At 40.4% G+C, this 18,417-nt stretch overlaps 1 protein-coding gene across 1 annotated transcript in view; it reads left to right on the forward strand.

Moving 5' to 3' along the window:
• Nucleotides 1-18,417, forward strand: part of LOC126427018 (uncharacterized) — an 80,564-nt gene that overhangs the window by 34,645 nt on the left and 27,502 nt on the right. The gene's annotated exons all lie outside the window — the stretch shown is intronic.

Below are 18,417 nucleotides of genomic sequence, written 5' to 3' on the forward strand. Positions count from 1 at the left end.
GGGTCTATACAAGGGTGATGTACTTGAGGACAATATTATGGAAATGGAAGAGAATGTAGATGAAGATGAAATGGGAGATATTATACTGCGTGAGGAGTTTAACAGAGCGCTGAAAGACCTGAGTCGAAACAAGGTCCCGGGAGTAGACAACATTCCATTAGAACTACTGACGGCCTTGGGAGAGCCAGTCCTGACAAAACTCTACCATCTGGTGAGCAAGATGTATGAAACAGGCGAAATACCCTCAGACTTCAAGAAGAATATAATAATTCCAATCCCAAAGAAAGCAGGTGTTGACAGATGTGAAAATTACCGAACTATCTGTTTAATAAGTCACAGCTGCAAAAATTCTTTACAGACGAATGGAAAAACTAGTAGAAGCCGACCTTGGGGAACATCAGTTTGGATTCCGTAGAAATGTTGGAATACGTGAGGCAATACTGACCTTATGCCTTGTCTTAGATGAAAGATTAAGGAAAGGCAAACCTACGTTTATAGCATTTGTAGACTTAGAGAAAGCTTTTGACAATGTTGATTGGAATACTCTCTTTCAAATTCTGAAGGTGGCAGGGTAAAATACAGAGAGTGAAAGGCTATTTACAATTTGTATAGAAACCAGAAGGCAGTTATAAGAGTCGAGGGGCATGAAAGGGAAGCAGTGACTGGGAATGGAGTGAGACAGGGTTATAGCCTCTCCCTGTGTTATTCAATCTGTATATTGAGCAAGCAGTAAAGGAAACAAAAGAAAAATTTGGAGTAGGTATTAAAATCCATGGAGAAGAAATAAAAACTTTGAGGTTCGCCGATGACATTGTAATTCTGTCAGAGACAGCAAAGGACTTGGAAGAGCAGTTGAACGGAATGGACAGTGTCTTGAAAGGAGGATATAAGATGAACATCAACAAAAGCAAAACGAGGATAATGGAATATAGTCAAATTAAATCAGGTGATGCTGAGGAAATTAGATTAGGAAATGAGACGCTTAAAGTAGTAAATGAGTTTTGCTGTTTGGGGAGCAAAATAACTGATGATGGCCAAAGTAGAGAGGATATAAAATGTAGACTGGCAATGGCAAGGAAAGCGTTTCTCAAGAAGAGAAATTTGTTAACATCGAGTGTAGATTTAAGTGTCAGGAAGTCGTTTCTGAAAGTATTTGTTTGGAGTGTAGCCATGTATGGAAGTGAAACATGGACGATAAATAGTTTGTACAGGAAGAGAATAGAAGCTTTCAAAATGTGGTGCTACAGAAGAATGCTGAAGATTAGATGGGTAGATCACGTAACTAATGAGGAGGTATTGAGCACAATACGGGAGAAGAGGAGTTTGTGGCATAAGTTGACAAGAAGAAGAGACCGATTGGTAGGGCATGTTCTGAGGCATCAAGCATTGGAGGGCAGCGTGGAGGGTAAAAATCGTAGAGGGAGACCAAGAGATGAATACACTAAGCAGATTCAAAAGGATGTAGGTTGCAGTAAGTACTGGGAGATGAAGAAGCTTGCACAGGATAGAGTAGCATGGAGAGCTGCATCAAACGAGTCTCAAAACTGAAGACCACAACAACAACCACTTTCATTAGTACATGTCCTGACACTGTAGATGGACATACGTCAACTCCAAGTAAACTATTACTACTGGCCGTAGTTGTTGGATTTAATATTTTTTCAGTAATGTTTTAAAGTTGTTTGATAATGTAAAGTTGCACTTATTTTATGTTTTTTATTATTTTGACAGCTGTAGAAATTCAAGTTTGAGTAAACAACTAACTGTCATACATAAATTTCTGTGACTGTCAAAATAATAAAAACTATTATAATATATGGGCAACATCAAATTACCGAACAACTTTAAAACGCTTCTGAAAAAATATTTCATCCATCAACCACAGACAGCAGCAACAGCTTACTCAAAGTTGACATACATTTTAGTACAATGACAGGACTACTAAGCAGCATACTGTCTACTAATACTCTCCCATTAGATTTCTTCCTGTGAGGAACACTGAGGGATAGCATCTACACAACAAAGCCATGCATGCAGCACGACTTGACTGCCCGTGAATCCATTTGCGTGGCAACCATAACATATGTGTGTGTATCTGTGCCATAGCATTGCAAGTGCTCTATTAGTACTGACGGAGGGCATTTTCAACGTCTTCAACAGTGAAACATCATCAGTAATGTCGTGACCATGTATGTGACTTAAAAACTCATTATTTTTGCTAGCATTATTAAACTTCTAACAGTTGAAACCCGTCTGTGGGACACACTGTACGGTATATCGAGCAACATTTGAGACTGGATTGAGGACTTCGTGGCAGGGAGGATGCAGCATGTTGTCTCTAGTGGACAGTCATTGGTAGAAGAAGAAATAACTTCAGGAATCCCCTGGGAAATGTGTTCAGAACTTCATTGTTCATACACTCATTGTTATAAAAGGAGCTGCACCCAGAGGGATCCAAGTGATCAACTGCAAACTGGGTGGGTATGTTGCACACATCAGCTATGCCGACGATTACTTTTGCTCCGTCGGCCACGCACTCAGGGAGCGCAGATGGGGCCGTGATGGCATAAGCATCGGTCAATGTAAGAGGTCCCCAAACAGCTGTGCCAGCCAGTATGACATTGGGTAGCATCACTGAGAGTGTCACCTGAACACGCACTGTGATCAGGCGACACTTTTGACACTAGGTTGCCCAGCGGGACAAGTTCAAGACGGGCTGCAGGAGGCTGGTTGTCCTTATATTGTTCAGCACACATCAAAGCATTGTACATTACTACCACTGCCTAATGTCAGTGACAAGTTGTTGAAGGCACCGATAGGAAAGTCTAGTAACGCTTCTCTCTCGTTAAAAAGGCAAAAAGTGAACAGTTCTTCGTGTAGAGAATGGAGAATGTAAAAAGCGTGTGATGAAGGGTATTCTGTGTATCAAATGCAACTACTGGTTACATGAATAGTGTGCGAAAGTAAATCTAAAATTCGTCAGCGATGATTTTCCGTGGCCATGTAACGGTTGTTTACGTGACGAAACGGCCGATCTTGTAAGTGCAGTTGATACAAAAAACGAAATTATAAAGCTACTACAAAGTGACATTGAGGCATTAAGGACCGAACTTTCGACCATCAAGAAAGAAAATGATACAGTAATACAAGAAAAGAAGTCCTGTGTGTGTAAAAAACATCAAACAGAAAAGCAAGAAGATCGCGAAAACACGAGTGAACTATAGGACTTTAAAAACAACAACAACATTTCAAGTGTTCCCGTTGATGCCTTGGTAAACTCAGTAAGCCAAAAACCGGATTTTAAATATAAATGGAAGGTAGTGACATACAGCAAAAGGAAAAACAAGGCGACAGATATGCAACAAAAGGAAAATGACTTTTTAATAATTGGCGATTCGCTGCTGAAGAATGTCGCTGTCCCCAATTGCAAGATCGACGTACTACCTGGAATTAGAATGCAACAACTTGGTAAACATTTTAAAAATATGGTAAATGCAAGACAAACCACTACAGAATCAGGTTCTGAAACCAGACATAATTATAAAGGGATGTTTATACATGTTGGAACGAATTCGTTAAGGAGAAGCAGTGAGGAAGAAATGGCAAACGAAACAAGAAACATGATTCGTTCTGCAAGAAATATGTATGCAGGATTTCGGCTGGTACTTGGCGGAATCATAAACAGTAGGTCAGTGAGTGAAAAATACTTTGCCAAAATAGACTTGCTCTTAAAGAACAATGTGATCATCTTGGGGCAGTTTTTATAGACACAAACAAATTCCTAAGTGAAAACTTGCTAGCGAAGGATGGCTTGCATTTAAATAGACTGGGGTCTGTAACATTCAGCAGAATGTTTGCAGATGTCTGCAAAATCATTAGAAGCAAGGGAAACTAGTAATATGGCCTGCATGGGGTGAAAAATCATACACTCTAGCTGGAAAAGAAAAATATAAGCACCATACAAACAAAGACGATGCTAAAGAATTTGCCTCAGAATACACGTCACAGCATGTAAACCAACAAAAGAAAAATTACATAAAAGTACTTCATCAAAATATTCAATACTTTGGTAACAAAAAATTAGAAGCAGAAGTACTCCTGAGTGAAGTAAGACCAGACATATTATGCATCAGTGAACTTGGACTAACTGAAAGTAAAATAGGTAATGTTGCAATAAAAGACTACAAACTAGCTAGTTACTTCTGCAGATCTAAATATAAGAGTGGTGGCATTTGTATGTATATTAAAACAGGTACTCTCCTAAAGAATGTAAACAGTGAAGCTGCTACATTGCCCATAGCTAGAGAAAAAGACTTTGAAATTACTGGTATAGTGACAGAGGATTTTAGAGTGTTTTGTGTGTACAGATCACCATGTGACAATATCAGTATCTTTCTGAAAAAAATTACTAGCTTATTGAGAATGAATATGAAGAGAAACCTTATTATATGTGGAGACTTCAACATTGACATGGGAAAAGACAAAAATAAGACAGGATTTTGAAGAATTGTTAATACACCATAACATGAAAGTAGCAATAACTGCTCCAACAAGAGTGACTTCACAAAGTGAGACAGTTATTGACAACATAATTACTAGTATGTGTAACTATGACTCACATGTAGTTCAGACAGAAATATCTGATCATCATGGGCAACTAATCAGCTTTTGCAGAAGTAATGACACAGTATCAGAACCAAAACGAACAACCAAATAAATTAGGATCATCATCAAGGAAACCTGGAATGAAACCCTACAGGCCCAGAGTGTAAATGAAAAATATGATGCATTTATTTCTTCAATTAAATACCATTTTAATGTAGCATTTCCCAAAGTAAAGAGACAAGAAAGGCTGCAGGATTAAACACAGTGGATTACCACTGAAATACTAGAACATTGACGAAAGCTGCAGGAACTGAAACAGATGGGCGAAGCTGAAAACTATAAAATGTTAAAAAATAAGTATAGAAAACTAATAAGAGAAGCAAGAGAAATTGACACCACCATAACGAACTCAAAAAAACAAGGCAAAGGCAGCTTGGAATGCAATTATTGCTGAAAGAAAGGAAAAAGATGGGTCAAACAAAGAAGAAGGTATTAGGCCAATTAAAATAGACAACACAGTGGTCACAGATGGTATGGAAATGGCAAACATACTGAATAATAACTATATCAGTGTAGTAGAAAACTTAAAATTGGAAAGAAATAGTCAAAAACAGAAGAGTATTAAGGTACCAAAAAGATCGTGCAGTACTATGTTCTTAAGACCAGTCACGGAAGATGAACTACGGAAAAATATACAGAAAATGAAGTCCAAGAAATCAGCTGGTGATGATGAAATATCAAATCATGGAATAAAGCTGGTAACTGAGCAGATAATACCACTGCTGGACATAGCAAACTGTTCTTTCAGAGATGGAATTTTTCCAGAAAAACTGAAGATATCAAAGGTGGTGCCAGTGTACAGGAAAGGGGATAAGAACGACCCCAACAACTACAGACCAGTGTTACTTATGTCCAGTTTCTCGAAAATCCTAGGAATGCTTATGTATACCAGATTAGTTAATTATTAGGACAAACATAACATTCTCATACCCCCACAACATGGTTTCAGAAAGGGTAAATCTACAGAATCAGCAATTGCCAGTCTAACAGAATACATTTTACAGTCATTACATGAAAAAAAGGTTGTCTCTGCAATGTTTCTGGATCTTTCAAAAGCATTTGACACCATTGACCATGAAATGCTGATACAAAAATTAGGCAACTATGTCATTCGAGGGCAACCAGGTGAATGGATAAAATCATACTTGTGCAACCACAAGCAGTATGTCTCATTAGGAAACTCATACCAGTCAGAAACCAAACACATCAAATATGGAGTGCCGCAGGGTTCGGTAATGGGGCCATTGTTATTCAATGTGTTTGTTAATGACATAGGTGTTGAGGAGGAAGAAAAGAAAATATTGTATGCTGATGACATGACAATACTAAATAGTGACCAAAATATGGAACAGCTTGAGAGAAGAGCATACGTATCTGCAAATGTCACAGCTCAGTGGCTTTTGGAAAATGAACTGGTTATAAATCTAAAATAGACTATGGATGCAGTGTTTAAAAACAAGGAGAAGGCTGTAGACATGGATTTAGAGGTTGATGGAACAAGGCTGGAAGAAGTAGAATCTGCTAGATTCTTAGGTATTCTTGTGAATAATGAACTGAAATGGAAAAAACATATTAATAATGTCTGTAAGAAACTGAGCTCTGTCATACTCTTAATGATGCAGCTATCACAGTATTCAGACAAGAACCTTGTGTACAGGAGTGACTGTGTGGGGAAACTCAAACAAACAAGAGACAAAACGAGTGTTCACATTACAAAAAAAAGCAATTAGGACCATTTTAAGAAGAAAGACCTCTGAAGCGTGCAGAAACTGTTTCAAGAAGTTAGGTATCCTAACTTTTTTGTCATTGTATATATACAAAACAATAATGTACATCACAAAAGGTAGTGAGGACTGGGTTACAAATGCTAGCATACATGCCCACAATACAAGAAGGGAGAATGAAGTACGGAGCATACCCCACCGACTGGCAATGCTAGAAAAAGGACCCCAATACTCTGGTATCAGACTACTAAGAAGTCTGCCTAAAAATCTGCTAGATAGTGTACTTGAAAATGACTTTCCAAAGAAACTTAAAGACTATCTCACTGAAAAAGAGTTTTACAGTGTTGCAGAATACTTATGCCATTAAATTTATATACATTGTTATTCATTATCAATTCTGTAAAAATGTAAGCTAAAGGGGTAGAAAAATAAGTGATAATGAATGTTACTACTTTGACATGGCCTATATTATACGTGCACAATGTAATCTTACAGGATCAAATAAAATTCAATTCAATTCAAAGGCACACGCGCACATCATATAGGATCTGGATGGCGGACACGCATCACGAGGAGGGAGCACCAAAGGATTGTTCACTACATGTGAGCAGATCTGACAGCAACTATAGGGGCCATCTGGTGGGCTGTACTGCCTTCTATGTGACATCCTTCAAGTGCTAGTGCTATTGTCAAGTGGCTGCACACACAGAGCTCATTGCACGCCACCCATTTCGATGCCTGCCACTCACACCCCAAAGTGTCGTGCCCATCTTACCTCGTGACCCGGTATGTCATTGACAGCGAGTGCTTATCAAGGATGAGGGTATCGTCCCGAGTGCCCTAGAGATTTATTTATTTATTGTTCCGTGGGACCACATTAAGGAGAAGTCTCCATGGTCATGGAACGAGTCAATACATGAAATTATAACACGGTTGTAGAAAATAGATAAAATGAAATATAAGAAACATTTTCAGTTGTAGATTGTAGAAACAGATAAAATGAAATATAAGAAACATATTTAGGTGACAAGTCGTTAGTTTAAATAAAGAAAATCAAGAATGCAACACTGGAATGTGCTTAATTTTTTAGCTCTTCCAGGAGCTCCTCGACAGAATAGGAGTGAGCCATGAGGAAACTCTTCAGTTTAGACTTAAAAGTGTTTGGGCTACTGCTAAGATTTTTGAGTTCTTGTGGTAGCTTATTGAAAATGGATGCAGCAGAATACTGCACTCCTTTCTGCACAAGAGTGAAGGAAGTGCATTCCACATGCAGATTTGATTTCTGCCTAGTATTAACTGAGTGAAAGCTGCTAACTCTTGGGAATAAGCTAATATTGCTAGCAACAAACGACATTAAGGGAAATATATACTGTGAGGGCAATTTCAGAATTCCCACACTATTGAATAAGGGTCGACAAGAGGTTTTCGAACTTACACCACACACAGCTCGAACAGCCCGTTTTTGAGCCAAAAATACCCTTTTTGAATCAGAAGAATTACCCCAAAAAATAATACCATATGACATAAGCGTATGAAAATATGAGAAGTAGACTACTTTTCGTGTTGAAATGTCACTTATTTCAGATACTGTTCTAATGGTAAATAAAGCGGCATTTACTTTCTGAACAAGATCCTGAGCATGGGCTTTCCACAACAGCTTACTATCTATCCGAATGCCTAGGAACTTGAACTGTTCCGTCTCGCTTATAATATGCCCATTCTGTCTGATTAAATTATCAGTTCTTGTTGAATTGTGAGTTAGAAACTGTAAAAACTGAGTCTTACTGTGATTTAGCATCAAATTATTTTCCACAAGCCATGAACTTATTTCATGAACTACATTATTTGATAATGTTTCAATATTACACACAAGATCCTTCACTACCAAGGTGGTGTCATCAGCAAACAGAAATATTTTTGAATCACCTGTAATACTAGAAAGCATATCATTTATATAAATAAGAAACTGCAGTGGCCCCAGCAGCGACCCTTGGGGAACACCCCATTTAACAGTGCCCCATTGGGACTTAACATCACTACCACTCTCAATATTGCGGAGAATTACCTTCTGCTTGCTGTTCTTAAAGTAAGAGGCGAACCAATTGTAAGCTACTCCCCTTACTCCATAATGGTCCAACTTCTGCAGTAATATTTTGTGGTCAACACAGTCAAAAGCCCTCGTTAAATCAAAGGAAACACCTAATGTTCGCAACCTTTTATTTAATCCGTCCAAAACCTCACAGAGAAAAGAGACTATAGCATTTTCAGTTGTTAAGCCATTTCTAAAACCAAACTGTACATTTGACAGCAAATTATGTGAATTTAAATGCTCCAGTAACCTTGTTACATATAACCATCTTGATAACTTTAGCAAACACCGATGGCATAGAAATAGGTCTATAATTGTCAACATTATCCCTGTCTCCCTTTTTATAAAGTGGCTTCACTACCGAGTACTTTAATCGGTCAGGAAACCGACCACTCCTAAAGGAAAAGTTACAAATATGGCTAAGTACTGGGCTAACATACATGGAACAATACTTCAGTATTCTGCTAGATACCCCGTCATATCCATGAGAGTTCTTGGTCATTAGTGATTTAATTATTAACTCAATCTCCCTCTTGTCAGTATCATGGAGGAGAATTTCAGGTAACAGTCTCGGAACACTTTTTTCTACGAGCGCTATATGATTCCCTGTTGGGACTAGGTTTCTATTTAGTTCACCTGCTGTATTCAGAAAGTGATTATTAAATACCGTACATATATGCGAATTATCAGTAACACGGACATTCCCACTACGCTTTGATTCTATATCCTCGACCTGTCTCTGCAGACCAGCCACTTCCTTTACAACTGACCATATGGTTTTAATTTTGTGATGATGTGTGATAGGACCACTGTTATTCTCTACACGTATAAATGATTTGGCAGACAGGGTGGGCAGCAGTCTGTGGTTGTTTGCTGATGATGCTGTGGTGTATGGTCAGGTGACAGACTTGAGAGACTGTAGGAGACCACAAGATGACTTAGACATAATTTCTAGTTAGTGTGATGAATGGCAGCTACCTCTAAATGTAGAAAAATGTGGGTTAATGTGGATGAGTTGAGTAGTAAAAACAAACCTGTAATGTTTGGATACAGCATTAGTACTGTCCTGCTTGACACAGGTGTGTCATTTAAATATTGAGCATAAAGTTTCAAAGTGATATGAAATGGAATGAGCATGTGAAAATTGTGGTGGGAAAGGTGAACGGCTGACTTCAGTTTATTATAAGAATTCTAGGAAAGTGAGGTTCAGGTGTAAAGGAGACTGCATATAGGATGCTAGTGTGAACTATTCTACATCTACATTTATACTCCGCAAGCCACCCAACGGTGTGTGGCGGAGGGCACTTTACGTGCCACGGTCATTACCTCCCTTTTCTGTTCCAGTCGCATATGGTTCGTGGGAAGAACGACCGTCGGAAAGCCTCCGTGCACGCTCGAATCTCCCTAATTTTACATTCGTGATCTCCTCGGGAGGTATAAGTAGGGGGAAGCAACATATTCAATACCTCACCCAGAAACACACCCTCTCGAAACCCGGCGAGCAAGCTACACCGCGATGCAGAGCGCCTCTCTTGCAGAGTCTGCCACTCGAGTTTGCTAAACATCTCCGTAACGCTATCACGGTTACCAAATAACCCTGTGATGTAACGCGCCGCTCTTCTTTGGATCTTCTCTATCTCCTCTGTCAACCCGATCTGGTACGGATCCCACACTGATGAGCAATAGTCAAGTATAGGTCGAACGAGTGTTTTGTAAGCCACCTCCTTTGTTGATGGACTACATTTTCTAAGGACTCCCCAATGAATCTCAACCTGGCACCCGCCTTACCAACAATTAATTTTATATGATCATTCCACTTCAAATCGTTCCGCACGCATACTCCCAGATATTTTACAGAAGTAACTGCTACCAGTGTTTGTTCCACTATCATATAATCACACAATAAAGGATCCTTCTTTCTATGTATTCGCAATACATTACATTTGTCTATGTTAAGGGTCAGTTGCCACTCCCTGCACCAAGTGCCTATCCGCTGCAGATCTTCCTGCATTTCGCTACAATTTTCTAATGCTGCAACTTCTCTGTATACTACAGCATCATTCGCGAAAAGCCGCATGGGACTTCCGACACTATCTACTAGGTCATTTATATATATTGTGAAAAGCAATGTTCCCATAACACTCCCCTGTGGCACGCCAGAGGTTACTTTAACGTCTGTAGACGTCTCCCCATTGATAACAACATGCTGTGTTCTGTTTGCTAAAAACTCTTCAATCCAGCCACACAGCTGGTCTGATATTCCGTAGGCTCTTACTTTGTTTATCAGGCGACACTGCGGAACTGTATTGAGCGCCTCGAGTACTACTCGAGTGTTTGGGATCCTAACAAGATCAGATCAAAGGAACACATTGAAGCAGTTAACAGGCCGGCTCCTAGATTTGCTACCAGTAGGTTTGAACAACATGCAAGTGCTATAGATATGCTTTGAGAACTCAAATGGAAACCCCTGGAGGGAAGGCAACATTCTTTTCAAGGAACTCCACTGAAAAAGTTTAGAGAACCAACATTGGAAGCTGACTGTAGAACGATTTTGTTGTCTCCAACATACATAGAACATAAGGACCATGAAGAGAAGATGCGAGAAAGTAGGACTCATTTATTCCTCATTGTAGTTGCAAGTGGAACAGGAAAGGAAATGTTTAGTAGTGCCGTGAGGTACCACCACACAATATATGGTGGATTGTGGAGTATTGATGTAGATGCAAACATAGATGTGATGGCAATGATGAAGATGGAGCCCTGCAGACTGGCAGTAGGGCATCTGTAGTGATGAGCCCCACTTCTATCTTGGAGGCGGCAACCACTTGGTCCGTGTCTAGAAGTGAAGTGAAGAGCACCAGAGAGGGCAGTTTGTAGTCTCCTGTCACACATCTCACCGGCTCGGTGTTGGAAGAATTATCCTACGGTGTCCATTCACTGTTAATGTTCCTGACAGGATTCGTGATAGCCATACGATACACGGATGAGGATCTGCAAGAAGTAGTTCTGCTGTTCATAATTGCCCATCCCCTACTTGAGCAGGACAGCCCTATCCCCATACCGCTGCCACCTCACGAGCATGCCTTCTACATATACATACGTACTGTGCCAACCACTGTTAGGTGCCTGGCAGAGGGTACCTAGTACCACTACAAGTCACTTCCTTTCCTGCTCCACTCACAAATAGAGTGAAAACAATGTCTGTCTGTATGCCTCTGTACAGGTCCTCATTTCTTTTATCTTATCTTTGTGGTTTGTCGCAAAATGTACCTTGGTGGCAGTAGAATTGTTCCACATTCAGTTTCAGATGCCTGTTGTCTAAGTTTTCTCAGTAGTTTTACTCAAAAAGGGAGTTGCCTTCCCTCCAGGGATTCCCATTTGAGTTCCCAAAGCATCTCATTAACACCTACATGTTGTTCTGACCTACCAGTAACAAATCTAACAGCCTGCCTCCGTAATGCCTCAATGCCTTCCTTCAATCCACTCTGGTTTTGGTCCCAAACACTCAAACAGTACTCAAGAAAAGGTCGCACTAGTGTCCTGTAAGCCATCTCCTGTACAGATGAATCACAATTTCCTGGAATTCTCCCAATGAACCGAAGTCGACCATTCCGCTTCCCTAACAGAGTCCTCACATGCTCGTTTCATTTCATATTGCTCTGCAGTGTTATGCCCAGATATTTATATGTTGTGGCTATGTCAAGCAGGACATTCCTAATGCTTTATACAAACATTATTGGTCTGTTTTTTCTTCTTGTCTGTATTGATTTGCATTTTTCTACAATTAGAGCTGGCTGTCGTTCAGCATACTAACTAGAAATTTCATCCAAGTCATCTTGTATCATTTTACAGTCACTCATCTTTGATGCCTTCCTGTACACTACACCACCATCAGTAAACAACTGCAGATTGCTGCCCATCAGATCATTTATGTGTATATAAAATAACAGCAATCCTATCACACTTCTCTGGGACACTCCTAAGTATATCCTTGTCTCTGATAAACACTCACTGTCATTGACAACATTCTGGGTTCTATTACTTAAGAATTCTTCAAGACACATATCTGGGAACCTATTTCATATGCTTGTACCTTTATTAACAGTCTGCAGTGGGGTATCAGAAATCTAGAAATATGGAATCTGCCTGTGCTCTTCATTCACAGAATATTGTGAGAAATGGGTAAGCTGAGTTTCGCTCGAGTGATGCTTTCTAAATCTGTGCTGATTCGTGGTGCGGAAGTTTTTCTATCTCGGGGAAATTTATCATATTTGAACTGAGATTATGTTCAAAATTATGCAGTGAACTGATGTTATGTTAAGGCCTTGCATTTGTGTTACTCTGCAATGGCTAGCCGCACTGCCCAGTCTCCCTCTGGTCAAGAATATGTGGGATGCCATGGAGCATGACATCAGAACTTCACCACCACTTACTGTTCTGTAGGATCTACACTCTCAGGTTCAAGTGACTTGGGATGGCACCTGAGACCTATACAACTCCATGCCACGCATCTTGATATTTGTATTTGCAACCATAGGTCCTGACGCCATACTAGCATGTATGTTTTGTGGCTCTGTAGTACAATACCTATTGGCTCTCCTAAGTTGGAAGTGTAGTGATTTTCTATATGATGTGTGGTACCATCTACCTGTCTGTAAACAATGATCACAATCTGCCTTGTCCTTCTGGGTTCAGCTCTTTTTATGACAATGAGTGTATTACATATACAATATTAGTATCAAAATTTTTACAGTGTAGCAAAATAAATGTCTATGCATGCTACCCACTGCTGTATAAACTTTATTGACATGTGTTCCAATTAAGTTTATGCAGCAGCTTAAGTTGTATATAAACATATCCTTTGTTAAACAATATTTATAATAATCTCAGACCTTTCTGCAGATCATGTAGTTATCTATACTGAAGTCCTCTGTAAAAGATCTCCACAAATATGGTATCCATTGAGATCTTGATAAGATTTCAAAGTGATGGAAAGATTGGCAACATGTTTCAGATGTTCATAAATATAAATCTGTGCACTTAAAATATGTGTGGTAAAGAAGTATACTATGACTACAGTGGCAATGGTTCACAATCTGAATCAATCGACTAGTATAAACACCTTGGCATAGCCATTTGTATAGATAGGAAATTAAGCAACCTCATAGGTTTTGTCATAGGTAAGGCAGGCGAGAGACTTTGGTTCATTGGCAGGATACTGGCAAAATGGAATCAGTCTATAAAGGAGACCGTTAACAAATCACCTGATGCGATCTATGCTAGCAGGTTGTTCAAGTGCATCAGACCCGTTCCAAATAAGACCAGTGTATGCAAATTATGGTGGCATGAAGGGTCACAGGTTTGTTCAACTGACTGAAATGTGTCAAGAAAATGTTGAATAACATGACTTACTATTACTTCACTTTATTACTAGATCTGCGTCATTTGCCAGTCATGACTAAACAGACTGTCAAACTACAAACATACATAGCAGTATAAGGTATTACAATTTTTCACATTATGGATTTGTGGTTCATTCATATCATGACATACATTTGAAATCCATTTAGTATGCATACAGAATACATGTCAAAAATTTATAATACAGTTGCAATAATTTTTACACTAGTAAATAATAGTACTAAAATAAATAACAACATTAAAACGACATTTCTTTAGATATGTAACATGTTGCATCTGGCTGAAATTCCTGGATTGTCGTATAAAGATAAAGAAAACTGTTCACAGTAAGGTCACATATATTGTCCAATCAGGTCATTGTTGAAAAATTCTTCGGTATGGTATAAAGGGTGCTGTTTCAAGTCCTGTGCAATTTTTCATTTGAATGGTCCTGGTGGCGGATATCGTACTTCTCAAGGCATTGTGTTGAACAGCTTTAGGGCAACTGTTTCCAGATGCTTGAAGAAAGATGCAAATTATCCCATGAAAGCCTATTTAAAAAGTTTCGTGAACCAATTAAGAGAAAAATCTAGAGGTAGTCTTCACCTCCTACATATTGCTCTCACAAGGGCAGTGAACACAAGGTTAGATTAATCACAATACACACAAAGGCATTTAATTTGTTATTCTTCGGCACTCCATACATTATTGAAACAAGAAGAAATCCTCAGATGTGCTACCCTGTGTCCTCTTGCCATACACTTCGCAGTGATTTGTAGAGTACTAGTATGTACTAAATTACTACAACTCCTTTGTATAACTCTTGTTGGGGCTGCGATGAAAAAATTGGAGTAATTACTGAGTGCAGAGAGGCAATAAACCAGGAACTGATTATGTTTAGGTTGAGTAGAAACTTTACTATCCCACAGTATTGCTTCCTGTATGTTGCATTTGTACTACTGGCTAATATAAATGCAACAATTTGGGCAATTAAAGCTGCAAAACATTGGACAGGAAAATCTTGATTTTTCATTCTGCCAGATTATTGCTTGGTTCTCAATTCAATTACGGTAATGCTATATTCTAGAGTGAAGTGAGAAAATACACCTCATCCTGGACTGGGGATAAGGCCGGTATTACACTATCAAATTTCTTTGTCAAAGATTTGATCAAAGATGTGATCCAATATTCCGTCCAATATATTTGACAAAGATCTTTGACGAAGCGCTAGAAGGGGTATTACACTTTCATCAAATTTTTCGTCAAAGTTCAAGATGGCTGACAACAACTTATTAACCGCAGCAATTGTACGTACCCCAATTGCGTTGTGTGCACATGCGGAAAAGAAGTGGGGGGGAAAATGGAACCATACATACGAGGTTGACAGTCTTAAAAGTCCTGGGATTACAACTTGATAATAAATTCAGTTGGTATGAGCACACCACAGAACTGCAGAAAGGCCCTAACAAATCTGTATTTGCAATTCGAGTGTTAGCAGACATAGGCAACATAAAAATGCAAAAGCTTGCATACTTTGCCTACTTTCATTCCATAATGTCTATGGGATAATATTTTGGGGTAAATCTTGAAGTCAAACAAAAGTTTTCAGAGTCCAAAAGTGTGTAATACGTATTATTTGTGGAGTAAATTCATGGACGACCTATAGAAACCTCTTCAAAGAACTGGATATACTAACTACTGCCTCTCAGTATATTTACTCCTTAATGAAATTTGTCGTAAATAATATATCTCTTTTTTCCAACAAACAACTCAGTTCATACATACAATACCAGGAACAAAAATGACCTGCACAAGGACTTAAAAGCACTTACTATAGTTCAAAAAGGGGTCCACTACTCAGGAACACTCATCTTCAATAATTTGCCAGCAAACATAAAAAATTTTGTTAGAAATAAAGATCAGTTTAAAAGGAGCCTGAAAAACTTACTACTGGCCAACTCCTACTCCACTGGCGAAATTTTTAATAGAAACAAATGGTGTATTGTATTTATTGATACTATTAGTATTGTTATTTCAGCATAAAAAAAATCGACATGTTCCACATCCACGAGGATCTCCTCAGCACGGATCTATGGAATGAAAAACTAATCTAATCTGGGTGAAGCCGTGGGTTTTACGACGACACGATAAAAGCATTCAACAAAACTTGTTACGTGAGCCTACAGTGGAAGACGTCAAGTCATACATCAATTACTTAAGAATGGATGAGCATACATTTCTGTATGTGCTCAGTGAAGTGTATCCTCATATCACAAAGCACAACATTCACTTAAGAACTGCTACATCTTCAGAAGACAGGCTCACTGTAACACTCCGATTCCTTGCTACAGGAGAGGGTTATGTTATGTTATGTTAGGTTAGGTCAGGTCTCCAATCTTCTTAATCTATTTTTGTATTCAGGGTGCCTCACGTTGTAAAGCGTCTCATCAGCTTCAGACATCTTTATTAATTTTGTAGTTGTCGGCACACACCAATTGTATTTACCGGCAATGGTTATAAAAACCCGCTGCAGCGATGCTAGCGCTCCATGTGGTAACATGTCACATTGCAGTGAACAGACGACAAGCGCTTGTTTTTTTTTTTTTTTTACTTTATTGTTATTTTGACACCTGAACAATCAGGTAGGCTGGCAGCAGCACAATACGCCGCTCTTCAGCCGAAGAGAGTACAAGGAGATAAACAGAGAAGAGACATCACTTAGAAAAACGGCGGGAAAAAACAGGAGACACATGAACATAAAAGCACAAGAAGCCGTTCACACTCGATGATAATCCACACGACGAACTGTTGACACGACGCACAAACACTGAAGAAGACGATGGCACTGGTGAACAATGGAGTGTGACGGCGAAACTGAACACTAAACATGACGGCACACACGATACACTGATGGCGGTGATCTCCGGCGCGCGAATGTCCACTGAGCGTGTACGAGTCCGGGGACCTGCCAAGTGGGGAACAGGGGTGAGGTGGGGGAGAGGGGAGGAAAAAAGGATGCCAATGGCTTAGGAGACGGGGGCAGGAGGAGAAGGACAGGGGATGGGAGGCCCGGGGGACGAGGGGGGAGAAAAGGAGGAGGGAGGGAAAAGGGAAAGAAGGGAGGGAGGGTGCCCAGAGGAGTAAGTACAGGAGGAGGGAGGGAGGATCAAAGTTCGTAGGAGGGGTAGATGGAGGGGAGGAGGGCATCGTCAGGGAGAGGGAGCTGGCGGAAGCCACCTTGGGAGAGGGTAAGGAGGGTGGAGAGATGGAGACTGGGCGGGACGTGGGAATACAGGTGCGGCAGCGGGCGGGGATGGGAGAGGATCGGGGATACGAGCGGGTGAGGAGGATCAAGTTTACGGGAGGTGTACAGGATTCGTATCCTTTCAAGGAAAAGGAAGAAGTGGGGGAAGGGGATGAGATCATACAGGATCCGCGTGGGGGAGGGGAGACGGATGCGATAGGCGAGGCGGAGAGCATGGCGTTCAAGGATTTGGAGGGATTTATAAAAGGTAGGGGGAGCGGAGATCCATGCTGGATGGGCATAACAAAGGATAGGGCGGATGAGGGATTTATAGGTGTGGAGGACGGTGGAGGGGTCCAGACCCCACGTACGGCCGGAAAGGAGCTTGAGGAGACGGAGTCGGGAACGTGCCTTGGCTTGGATTGTCTGGAGATGGGGAGTCCAGGAGAGGCGACGGTCGAGGGTGACGCCAAGGTACTTAAGGGTGGGAGTGAGGGCGATGGGACGGCCATAGACGGTGAGATAGAAATCAAGGAGGCGAAAGGAAGGGGTGGTTTTGCCTACAATGATCGCCTGGGTTTTGGAAGGATTGACCTTGAGCAACCACTGGTTGCACCAAGCGGTGAACCGGTCAAGATGGGATTGGAGAAGGCGTTGGGAGCGTTGCAGGGTGGGGGCAAGGGCAAGGAAGGCGGTGTCATCGGCAAACTGGAGAAGGTGGACGGGGGGGTGACGGCGGCGGCATGTCCGCCGTGTGCAACAGGTACAGATGGGGGGAGAGAACAGAGCCTTGCGGCACACCGGCGGAGGGGAAAAAGGTGTAGGAATTGGTGTTATGGATGGTGACATAGGAAGGACGGCGGGAGAGAAAGGAACCGATCAGACGGACGTAGTTAATGGGAAGGGCGAAGGTTTGGAGCTTGAAGAGGAGACCGGAATGCCATACGCGGACATAAGCTCGTTCGAGGTCAAGAGAGACAAGCGCTTTCTTTGATCAAATATAAGTCCCTATTACACTATCAAATATCTTTGACAAAGATATTGGACAAAGAAATTTGATAGTGCAATACCGACCTAACTCTTGCCCAATTATTATTGGACTAATAAAGATATGTACATTGTAGGGCCTATGTTGTTAAACGTTATGCTTGCTAATTAACTGCGGTACGTTGGATAATAAAGAGAAATGGATAATAAAGAAAAATAGATAAATTTAGTTTTAGTAAATTCACCTTCAATTACTACTTCGGAATACAACTAACGACCAGAGCGAAGTTGCCAATGGACACGGTGAC

This window comes from Schistocerca serialis, chromosome 11, assembly GCF_023864345.2.
Source record: "Schistocerca serialis cubense isolate TAMUIC-IGC-003099 chromosome 11, iqSchSeri2.2, whole genome shotgun sequence".
Lineage (NCBI taxonomy): Eukaryota > Metazoa > Arthropoda > Insecta > Orthoptera > Acrididae > Schistocerca > Schistocerca serialis.